Here is a 12,702-nt window from a genome sequence, read left to right on the forward strand (position 1 = left end):
TTATTTATTATCTATTTTATGTATATAGCAGTGCATACATGTCAATCCCAATCTCCCAATTTGTTCCCCCCCCCCACCTCTCTTTGACCCTGGTAACCATGAGTTTGTTTTCTACATCTGTGACTCTATTTCTGTTTTGTAAATAGGTTAATTTGTAATATTTTTTAGGTTCTAATCATCAACATCATATGTTATTTATCTTTTTATGTCTGACTTACTTTACTCAGTATGACAGTCTTTAGGTCCATCCATATCACTGCAAATGGCATTATTTCATTCTTTTTATAGCTGAGAAACATTCCGTTGCCAACATCCGCTGGATCATTGAAAAAGCAAGAGAGTTCCAGAAAAACATCTATTTCTGCTTTATTGACGATGCCAAAGCTTTTGAATGTGTGGATCACAATAAACTGTGGAAAATTCTGAAAGAGATGGGAGTACCAGACCACCTGACCTGCCTCTTGAGAAACCTGTATGCAGGTCAGGAAGCAACAGTTAGACCTGGACATGGAACAACAGACTGATTCCAAATAGGAAAAGGAGTACGTCAAGGCTGTATATTGTCACCCTGATTATTTAAATTATATGCAGAGTACATCATGAGAAATGCTGGGCTGGAAAAAGCACAAGCTGGAATCAAGATTGCCAGGATAAATATCAATAACCTCAGATACGCAGATGACACCACCCTGATGGCAGAAAGTGAAGAGGAACTAAAGAGCCTCTTGATGAAAGTGAAAGAGGAGAGTGAAAAAGTTGGCTTAAAGCTCAACATTCAGAAACCTAAGATCATGGCATCCTGTCCCATCACTTCATGGCAAATAGATGGGGAAACAGTGGAAACAGTGTCAGACTTTATTGGGGGGGGGGGCTCCCAAATCACTGCAGATGGTGATTGCAGCCATGAAATTAAAAGACGTTTACTCCTTGGAAGGAAAGTTATGGCCAACCTAGACAGCATATTAAAAAGCAGAGACATTCCTTTGCCAACAAAGGTCCGTTTAGTCAAGGCTATGGTTTTTCCAGTGGTCATGTTTGGATGTGAGAGTTGAACTGTGAAGAAAGCTGAGTGCTGAAGAATTGATGCTTTTGAATTGTGGTGTTGGAGAAGGCTCTTGAGAGTCCCTTGGACTGCAAGGAGATCCAACCAGTCCATCCTAAAGGAGATCAGTTCTGGGTGTTCATTGGAACGACTGATGCTGAAGCTGAAACTCCAGTACTTTGGCCACCTCATGCGAAGAGTTGACTCATTGGAAAAGACCCTGATGCTGGGAGGGATTGGGGGCAGGAGGAGAAGGGGATGACAGAGGATGAGATAGCTGGATGGCATCACCGACTCAATGGACACGAGTTTGAGTAAACTCTGGGAGTTGGTGATGGACAAGAAGGTCTGGCGTGCTGCGATTCATGGGGTCGCAAAGAGTTGGACACGACTGAGCGACAGAACTGAATTGAACATTCTATTATATATATATACACACACACATATATATATTCCTCTATCAGTGGACATTTATGTTGCTTCCATGTTCTTACTATTATAAGTAGTGCTGCAATGAACACTAGGGTGAAGTGAAGTGAAGTTGCTCAGTCGAGTCCAACTCTTTGCGACCCCATGGACTGTAGCCTGCCAGGCTCCTCCATCCCTGGGATTTTCCAGGCAAGAACACTGGAGTGGGTTGCCATTTCCTTCTCCAGGGGATCTTCCCAACCCAGGGATCAAACCCAGGTCTCCCATTTTGCAGACAGACTCCTTACCCTCTGAGCCACCAGGGAAGAACACTGGGGTACAGGTATCATATTGAATTATGGGGTTTTCTCCAGATATATGCCCAGGAGTGGGATTGGTGGATCATATGGTAGCTCTATTTATAGTTTTTTAAGGAACCTCCATACTGCTCTCCAGACTTCCCTGGTGGCTCAGTGACAAATTATCTGCCTGAAATGCAGAAGATGCAGGTTCGATCCCAGGGTTGGGAAGATCCCCTGGAGAAGAAAATTGCAACCCATTCCAGTATTCTTGCCTGGGAAATCCCATGGACAGAAGAGCCTGGCAGGCTACCGGCAATAGGGTCGTCAAAGAGTTGAACACAACTTAGTAATTACAACATCAACATACTGTTCTCCATGGTGGCTGTATCAATTTACATTCCCACCAATGGTGTGGGAGGGTTCCCTTTCCTCCACACCCTCCCCTTACTGTGTCCCTCTTGACAAAAGCAAGATGAATCTTTAAGTCTATGTTCAATTGCCTTCTATTCACTTTTTTCCCACAATGATTGGATAAAGCAAGGTAATGTTTATTTCTGTTCTTAGCTATATTAGCAAAGTTAATGAATTAAGTTAAAGGATCTAAACAATGTCAATAGATCTTGGACCACTAGTCACAATCCACTAAAAGAAAACTATTTTACTTCATTATTTAATAGCAAATTGCTAATTGTTGGCAGGATTTGTTTATATATATTTTTGTTTACAGAACTTGAATTTTTAAAGTACTATAAATACTTAAAGAAATAGACATATATCAGATGTGATAGAGAAGGAAGGGAACTAGTACACAAGTTACAAAAAGACTTGACACTTCAATAAATTTAAATAAATTCAAATAGAGTACCAAAAACAAAATTCTGAGCTTTGCTCCTAACAACTGTATGTTCACACAAGGTGAGAGAATGAAATGTAGCCAATGCGATTTCATCATTATTCTATTTCCTGAATAGTCTCTACTTAGTAGCCCATATCTGTGAAAACAGTTCAACACAACCTAAGGCTAGGTCCCCAGGACTGTCTTTCCACATAGAATTACAAAAAAAAAAAAAAAAAAAAAAAAAACCAGTGCAGATTATCTGCACAATCCATTAAATAAATCCCTGTTTACTTTCTGGGCCAACCTACTCAGTATCCCTTCAACATCTTATCTACAGTGGTTACAGTCATCTTGTTTACTTTTGCACCTTATCTAATACTACAAAGTCAGCAGTGTATTTATCAACCTTTCTTTCCTTCCTCCTTGAAATGAATGCCCTCTAGCCTCTCCAGTTTAGAGATTAGAATTAAGAAATTACATAAAATAAATGCTTCATTGGCAGGTGGATTCTTAACCACTATACCACCAGAGAAGTCCTGTATCCATAGTTCTGCCTATTCTGGGCATTTCATGTAAATAGAATCATGTACTACATGCTTTTTGGTGGCTGGCTTCTTTCACACAGAATAATGTTTTCAAGATTCATCCATGTTGCTGCATGAATCTGATTTCATTCTTTTTAAATGATTGAATGAGTCATTATGTGGAAAGACCACATTTGTTTATCTGTTTGTTTATTGATGGGCATTTGGGTTGTTTTCACTTCTGGGCTATTATGAATAATGTTGCTATAACATTTGTTTCTACGTTTCTGTGTGGACATATGTTTCCAACTCTCTGGAGTTTATACCTAGGAACAGAACTGCTGGTGAAATGGTAACTCTATTTTTAACTTTTTGATGAACAGCCAAATTGTTTTCTAAGGCAGCTACATCATTTTGCATTCTAATCAGTAATACCCAAGGAATTCAGTTTCTCCACATTATTGCCAATACTAGTTCTTTTCCATTTAAAAAATTATTATATTATGTTAGTGGATATGAAGTGATTTCTCATTGTGGATTTGATTCACATTTCCCTGATGTCTAATAGTGTCAAACATCTTTTCACGTGCTTCTTGGCCATTTGTATTTAGTCTTTGGGGACATATATATTTAAGTATTTTGCTTGCCTTTCAGTTGGGTTGTTTGTTACTTTGTTGTTCAATTGTAAGATTTCTTTACATATTCTGAATACTCACCTTTATCAGATCTACAATTTACAAATATTTTTTCTCCCATTCTCTGTGTTGTCTTTTCACTTTCTTAATAGTGTCCTCTTAAGCACAGAGGTTTTAATTTTGATGTATCCCAATTTATTTATTTCTCTTTAGTTGCTTGTGCTTTTGGTGTCATATCTAAGAATCTATTATATAATCCAAGGTCATGAAGATTTCCTATTATGTTTTCTTCCATGTAGCTTCTTCCAGACCCTTACAAAACTAAAACAAAATAGCACAGCAGTACAGTGGACAGACAAAAGAACTGAAGAGTGTGATTTTCCACAGTCTTAAGTAGAGTATTTATTTCCAAATCTCGTCATTATGACTACATTTAAACAAGTCGGATTTATTTTCTTGGGCTCCAAAATCACTGTGGACAATGACTGCAGGCATGAAATTAAAAGTTGCTTGCACCTTGGAAGAAAAGCTATGACAAACCTAGACAGCATATTAAAAAGCAAAGACCTCACTTTGCCAACAAATGTCTGTATGGGCAAAGCTATGGTTTTTCCAGTAATCATGTACAGATGTGAGAGTTGGACCATAAGATGGCTGAGCACTGAAGAATTGATGTTTTCTAATTGTGGTGCTGGAGAAGACTCTTAAGAGTTTCTTGGACTCCAAGGAGATCAAACCAGTCAATCCTAAAGGAAATCAACCCTGCATATTCATTGGAAGGACTGATGTTGAAGCTGAAGCTCCAATAATTGGTTACCTGATGCAGAGAGGTGACTCAATGGAAAAGACCCTGATGCTGGGAAAGATTGAGGGCAGGAGGAGAAGGGGGAGACAGAGGATGAGATGGTTGGCATCATCAACTCAATGGACATGAATTTGAGCAAACTCCAGGAAACAGTGAAGGACAGGGAAGCCTGGAGTGATGCAGTCCTTGGGGTCGCAAAGAGTCAGACACTACTGAGTGACTGAACAACAAAAATATATACAAACATGGTCTTAAAACTTCTAGTTTTGCATGTAAGGAACTTGGAAGTTGCCACTCCCTTCTGCCAAGTAAAAGAATGAATGGACTAAAAAATAAACTCTTTTAGATTCATAAAAGAAGAAAAGTCATAGGGCAAACCACTGTCCCCCAAACTGGAGAGAGACACAGAGTCCTGAGTTACTAAAGCAGAACAGAGTTTGAAAACAGGAAATGCCACGGCAAGTAGTGCCAGGGGAGAAAGCGTGAACTATAACTGATTTGCTGGAGGATCAGTGTCGACAAATCTGAGAGTTAAAAACTCCAGGAAGGAGTCTTCCCTGGTGGTCCAGTGATTAGACTCTGTGCTTCCACTGCAGGGGACTCAGGTTCCATCCCTGGTCCCTCATGGCATGTGGCACAGCCAAACAAAAACTTTTTTTAACTAAGAAAAACAACTCCAGGGGGATCCACTCACAGGGAAGTACCCACAATACTGTGAGATTTATCTCCAGGAGCTTGACCAGGTTCCCACAGAAATATCAGAAAAACCCACTCATGCAGGGGAAGGGGAAAAGGGAACACTTTGAAATATGACTGAGCACTCTGTCCTTCTTAACTAGGCCTACCCAGTGGAAACTAGTTAACTGGAGCCTGACCTATCAGGGTTTTATCAAACCCTAACAGATATGGGGAAAGGGAAGTACCCGACTCCAGCCCACTGAAGTTATCCTCCCCTAAAAGGGGAGGCGGGAAACAAAAAGAAAAAAAAAAACTTGAGAAACATTTGCAAAGCTCATAGTCCAGAGGCATAGGCTCACTGAGAGACCGAGATCTACTAATAATCACAGAACACTGAACACTTCCTCTCCTCCGTACACACCTCACCAACACATTACTAAAGGCCTGTTGACAGCGGTTTTTTTTACACAGTACATCATGGCTGGCCTTTCAAGGAAAAGAAACAAACAAACAAAAATCACAAGGTATACTAATAGGCAAAAGACAATTTGAAGAGACAGAGGAATCATCCAAGCCAAACATGTAGGAATGTTAGAATTATCAGGCCAGAAATTTAAAACAGCTATCATGAATATACTAAGGGCTCTAGTCAGAAAATGTAGGCAGTATGGGCAAGAACAAATGGGCAAACATTAACTGGAAAAAAATAGATGCAGTCCCATGTTCATTGCAGCATTATTTACATTAGCCAAGACATGGAAACAGCCTAATTGTCCTTCAACAAATGACTAAATAAAGAAAATGTGAGATATACATTCTATAATATTCTAGTTTTGGAAACAGTGGCAAACATTTGTCATCCCTGAGTTCAATTCAGTTCAGTCGCTCAGTTGTGTCCAACTCTTTGTGACCCCATGGACTGCAGCACGCCAGGCTTCCCTGTCCATCACCAAGTCCTGGAGCTTGTTCAAACTAATGTCCATCGCATCGGTGATGCCATCCAACCATCTCATCCTCTGTCGTCCCCTTCTCCTCCCGCCTTCAATTATTCCCAGCATCAGGGTCTTTTCAAATGAGTCAGCTCTTCGCATCAGGTGGCCAAAGTATTGGAGAGTCAGCTTCAACATCAGTCCTTCCAATGAACACCCACGATTGATATCCTTTAGGATGGACTGGTTGGCTCTCCTTGCAGTCCAAGGGACTCTCAAGAGTCTTCTCTAACACCACAGTTCAAAAGCATCAATTCTTCAGTGCTTAACTTTCTTTATAGTCCAATTCTCACATCCATACATGACTACTGGAAAAACCATAGCTTTGTCTAGATGGACCTTAGTTGGCAAAGTAATGTCTCTGCTTTTAATATGCTGTCTAGATTGGTCAAAGTTTTCTTCCAAGGAGCAAACATCTTTTAATTTCATGGCAGCAGTCACCATCTGCAGTGATTTTGGAGCCCATAAAAATTAAGTCTGTCACTGTTTCCATCGTTTCCCCATCTATTTGCCCTGAAGTGATGGGACCGGATGCCATGACCTTAGTTTTCTGAATGTTGAGTTTTAAGCCAACTTTTTCATTCTCCTCTTTCACTTTCATCAAGAGATTCTTTAGTTCTTCTCTGTCTGCCAAAGGGGTGGTGTCATCTGCATATCTGAGGCTATTTATATTTATCCCATCAGTCTTGGCTCCAGCTTGTGCTTTTTCCAGCCCAGCATTTCTCATGATGTACTCTGCATATAAGTTAAATAAGCAGGGTGATAATATACAGACTTGATGGACTCTTTTCCCGATTTGGAACTAGTCTGTTGTTCCATGTCCAGTTCTAACTGTTGTTTCTTGACCTGCATTCAGATTTCTCAGGAGGCAGGTCAGGTGGTCTGGTATTCCCATCTCTTTAAGAATTTTCCAATTTGTTGTGATCCACACAATCAAAGGCTTTGGTGTAGTCAGTAAAGCAAAAATAGATGTTTTTCTGGAACTCTCTTGCTTTTTCAATGATTCAGCAGATGTTGGCAATTTGATCTCTGTTTCCTCTGCCTTTTCTAAATCCAGTATGAATATCTGGAAGTTAATGGTTCACATACTGTTGAAGCTTGGCTTGGAGGATTTTGAGGATTACTTTGCTAGCATGCGAGATGAATGCAATTGTGCAGTAGTTTGAACATTCTTTGGCATTGCCTTTCTTTGGGATTGGAATGAAAACTGACCTTTTCCAGTGCTGTGGCCAGTGCTGAGTTTTCCAGATTTGCTGTCATATTACGTTGAGGGAAGGCAAACATGTGTAACTGGCAACTCACAAAATCTTAGGGATAGGAATACCAAAGAAACTCCCAGATAATAAAGTTCAACTAGTGTATTTATAAGAGGATCAGAATATAGATCCATGTCAATTGTTCATTCTACTATCTAGTACATCACTGGATTATAATTTTGCTTCCTAAATATCTTTGAAATCCAACTATTTCATCTCTATTGCCATTATCCTAGTCCAAACTATCACAGTCTCTTTATTACTGCAATAGCCACTTAAATGCTTCCCAAGATTCACTTTTGTTACTTTTCAATGTATTTTTTGCCAAGCAAGCAGAGTTATGTTTCTGAAAGACAAATCTGATTGTTCCCTTCTTCTGCTTAAAATCTTTCAGTTGTTTCATATTACTCTTTTTAAGATCTTATCAGGGTCTACAAGATTCTGCTTGATTGATTCATCACCTACCTTTTCTCCTTGATCTCACAAGATTCTCTAGCCCCATGCACTCTAGTGACATCATCCCATCATTTCCTATAAGTAGACGTTCTCAATACATTTATAACAGAAAAATGAACTGTTAGGTAGGCTCTTCCACCAATGAAATTCCCCAGATCCTTTATTTCAGTTGGGAATTTTTTTCTCAAATTCATCACCCGCATGCCTTTGGACAGCTTCCATCAGCTATAATCCTTTCACTGGAGTTTTCTTTCAGCTTTCTTCCCTCCTGCTTTGTTACGTCACCACAATTAGAACAAATCCACTGCCACTCTAGACCACTTAGGGTCCTGTCACTATTTCTTTAAATTGTGGCAAAATATACATAAAATAAAATTGCGTATCTTAATTATTTGTTAAGTATACCATTCAGTAGTGTTAGTATATTAACATTGTTGTACAACCAATCTCCAGAACTCTTTCAACTTGCAAACCCCAACCTGTGTACCTATTTCCAACTTCCCATTCTCTAATCCTCTCGATGACTATTTTACTTACTGCCTGTATGAATTTGACTACTCTAGTTATCTCATATAAGTAGAATTGTACAATATCTGTCCTTTTGTGATTAGCTGATTCACTTATGTCCTCAAAGTTTATCCATATTGAAGCATATGTTAGAATTTCCTTCCTTTTCACAGCTGAAAGATACACCATTGTGTACATAACACATCTTGTGTCTCTTTTCATCTGTTGACGGACACTTGGGTGGCTTTTACCTTTTGGCTATTGTGAGCAGCGCTGCTGTAAACATAGATGTAAAATATCTCTTCAAACCCGGCTTTCATTTTTTTGTGTGTGTTCATACCCAGAAATGGACTTGCTGGATCGTATGGTCATTTTATATTTAGTTTCTTGAGGAATCACCATACTGTTTTCCATAGTGGCTTCATGATTTTATAGTCCCACCAATAGGGAAGAGGAGTTCCAATTTCTCCACACTCTTGCCAACATCTGTTCTGTTCTTTTGTTACTAACCATTTCAGTGGGTGCAGTGTGTTATCTCACTGTGGTTTTGATTTGCATTTCCCTAATGATTAATGGTGTTGAGCAGCTGTTTGTGTGCTCATTGGCCATTTGTTTATCTTCTTAGAATAAATGTTTATTCAAGTCCTTTGCTTCTTTTCAGATTGCAGGGTTTTTGTTGTTGAGTTTAAGAGCTATCCATATATTCTGGATATTATTCTGAGTACTTATCAGAAACATGATTCACAAATATTTTCTCAGATTCCATAGGTTATCTTTTCACTCTTTTAATTGTGTCTTTTGATGCAAAATTTTTATTTTGATGTTATCCAATTTATCTATCTTTACTTTCTTCACCTGTGCTGTTGGTGTCATTTCCAATGAGTCTTATTAGTTTGTATTTTTATACTGGAATCAGATATACATAAAACAAGAAATAAGAAATATTGAGTTTAAAAGAAAAAGTTTCCACATAGAGTCAACATTGATGCCTACTTTATCCATAACTATACAGTCTTATTTTTCTTGGAGCTCTTATACTCTTTCTGCTTTTTTTCCATGATGCAATATAAACATGTGGTTCAAACCTATAGGCATTTTCCTTCTAAATACTCAACCCTGCCAACATTCCTTCTTTGACAATATTTCTGTCAATTTTAAATCTGAATTACCCCTTGGCTTCAGCTGTGCTGCCGTGCTCGACCCTGTGGTGGTGTTTCTTACTGAAAGAAGACTCCTCTGGGACTTCTCACGCACACCTTCCCACACAGCCCACTAGTTGAGAATCACAGCTGTAAGGAGCCAACAGCCTTTCTTCCTGCACACCACTGCTGGTCTCATGACTCACTTTCCTCTCTGGGCTCCAAAGAGATTCTCCATGTTGATTGGAGATCAGCCCATAATGCTGATTTGATCATTTCCTTTTTCCTTTCTTTTGTTCCTTAATATTTATTTATTTGGCTGCATCTAGTCTTAGTTGCAGCATGCAGAATTTCTTTTAGTTGTGGCAGTTGCAGCATGCAGGATCTTTAGTTGTGGCATATGAACTCTTAGTTGCAGCATGTGGTTTCTGGTTCCTTAGTAAGGGATGAAACCTGGTCCCCTTGCAGGGGTAGCCCAGAGTTTTACCCCCTGGACCACCAGGGAAGTTCTTCCCTTTTTGTTTTAAAGAAAGTTTCTGTGGGTTCTCTCATCAGGTAATCCAATTTCTCTGATGTCTGGCTTCTCCTTCATCCAACCTAATGCATCTGGGCCAGACAGAACCAAAGCATCACACCCAAACTGGTAGCATTCAGTAGGCAACCACCTGAGGGGTAGATGAGTAAGGTGGTAGAGCAATAGCAATAAAGGGGCATCTAAGTGGCAGTGAAATGGTTTCTCAATCAGAAAAACAGGTTAGACTTAAATGGCACCTGCAGCTAGCCAATTGCCCAGGTCGGGACCTGAATGCCGTCTTAACTCCTTTCTTCCCTGCAGCCCTCAAACCTAGTTCCAGGTTCTCTCAACTTTACCTCCTCAGTTCAGTTCAGTTCAGTCGCTGTCTTGTCTGACTCTTTGCGACCCCATGGACTGCAGCATGCCAGGCCTCCCTGTCCATCACCAATTCCCAGAGTCTACCCAAACTTATGTCCATCGAGGTGGTGATGCCATCCAACAATATTATCCTGTCGTCCCCTTCTCCTCCCACCTTCAATCATTCCCAGCATCAGGGTCTTTTCAAATGAGTCAGCTCTTTGCATCTGGTAGCCAAAGTATTAGAGCTTCAGCTTCAACATCAGTCCTTCCAATGAATATTCAGGACTGATTTCCTTTAGGATGGACTGGTTGGATCTCCTTGCAGTCCAAGGGACTCTCAAGAGTCTTCTCCAACACCACAGTTCAAAAGCATCAATTCTTCAGTGCTTAGCTTTCTTTATAGTCCAACTCTCACATCCATACATGACTACTGGAAAAACCATAGCTTTGACTAGACAGACCTTTGTTGGCAAAGTAACATCTCTGCTTTTTAATATGCTGTCTAGGTTGGTCATAACTTTCCTTCCAAGGAGTAAGCATCTTTTAATTTCATGGCAGCAGTCACCATCTGCAGTGATTTTGGAACCCCCAAAAATAAAGTATTTACCTCCTCAATACTCCTTAAATCCATTTATTTCCATCCATTTCCCCTATTAGTAACTCAATTCAGGCCATCGCCATCTCTCATTAGAGGCTTTTCTTTTCATGCCCTTTTGCAGTGTAGGAGAGGAAAACAGATTTTCCCTCTACCATTCTGAGTTCTTGGTTAAAAACAGATTAACAAGAGAAAAACAGTTTATTAACACTATGCTGCATGTATACACTGGAGATAACCAGGGGAAAAAAAGGGTAAAACTTTCTGAGATGGACCAAGCCACTACTTTAAATACCATCCTCAGCTAAATACAAAGGAAATATTTGGGGAGTAGGGGGTGGGGAAAAGGTAATTTACAGGAAGGTGAGAGAAGGAAATGTTTAGTCAGCAAAAATTTCCCTGCTGGCAGATAAGTCTCAGGTTTAAAAGTTTTATCTGGTAAAGCTCTCTTCCGGGTAGAGGTCCCCTTTCTAATGTAAATTTTCTTTATGAATGTAGATTTCCCTTACAAAAAGGTAACTTCTACTCTGTTCTCAGAGCTTCTGCTGTGTTTGCAGTTTTCAAAAAAAAAAAATCAGCTCAAAGTAACTCAATATGTCAGAGATATAATAGGGTGGCATATTCAGGTGTCATGACCAAGATCTTACTGATTACAGACAAATCTGATTTCACTTCTTTTACAATAACATACCAACCCACCTACTGAGCTCCCACTTTGTGTGAAGCATTACACTAGTGACAATTCGAACATTACCTCATTTTATTCAACCCTCCAAAACTCCTATGAGGAAGGATTATCAGTCCCACTTTACAGATGAGGAAAATAAGGCTCAAAGAAGTAACCTGTCTAAGATGGTTCCATGTCCAGTGGAAGCAAAATTTAAATCCAGCTCTGACTTCCAAATCTACTTGATTAGAAACACGTACTTGTGATGAGTTTGATGTTCTTTTTCAAGGAAGAACAGTCCACGGGTTGGTGGAGCCCAGTGTCTGGCAAGCAGCAGAGCGCCCTTCCTGAGAGATTTTGGGCAGGTGCTATTTTTATAGGGACTAGAAGAGGCAAGGCAGGAATGGCATGATTGGCTAGGAGGTCAGGAATTACCTTCTAAGGTGAGCAGATCCTATTTTCTCGGGCAAGGTAAGCTAGCTAAACTGAATTGGAGCATTGTGTTCGGTTTAAGTTAGGTTTTCTGGACAGACCAGGCAGACTTAGGTTTAGATTTGTGACATGGGACAGGCCACTGGGGCAGCCTCCATTTTGTGCATCCTGATAATATGAATTAACTTTATCATGCCCCTAGACAGTATACAACTCAAAATCTGGGCCTCAACAAAATCTGGGCAACAACTCAAAATCTGGGAAAACAAACAAAATTTTTTCTAGGTCCAGAGACCCAAATCCCATCTGTTAGCATTATACTTTTGACCTGCTTGTTTCTCTTTCTACTTGGTCTACACGAAGGGTTGGCAAACTATGGATCACAAACCATGGTTGTCCTCCTGAGTTCAGAATGATTTTTACATGTTGTGGTACTGTATTTATAGTTAGAAATATGTATCTGGTCTTCATCCCCATCTCTGGCACAGAACTCTTAATAGTTTATAATATTGAGAAATTGGAAAAAAACTTAAATATTGGAAACTAGTTTATATT

Source organism: Muntiacus reevesi, chromosome 4, assembly GCF_963930625.1.
Source record: "Muntiacus reevesi chromosome 4, mMunRee1.1, whole genome shotgun sequence".
Lineage (NCBI taxonomy): Eukaryota > Metazoa > Chordata > Mammalia > Artiodactyla > Cervidae > Muntiacus > Muntiacus reevesi.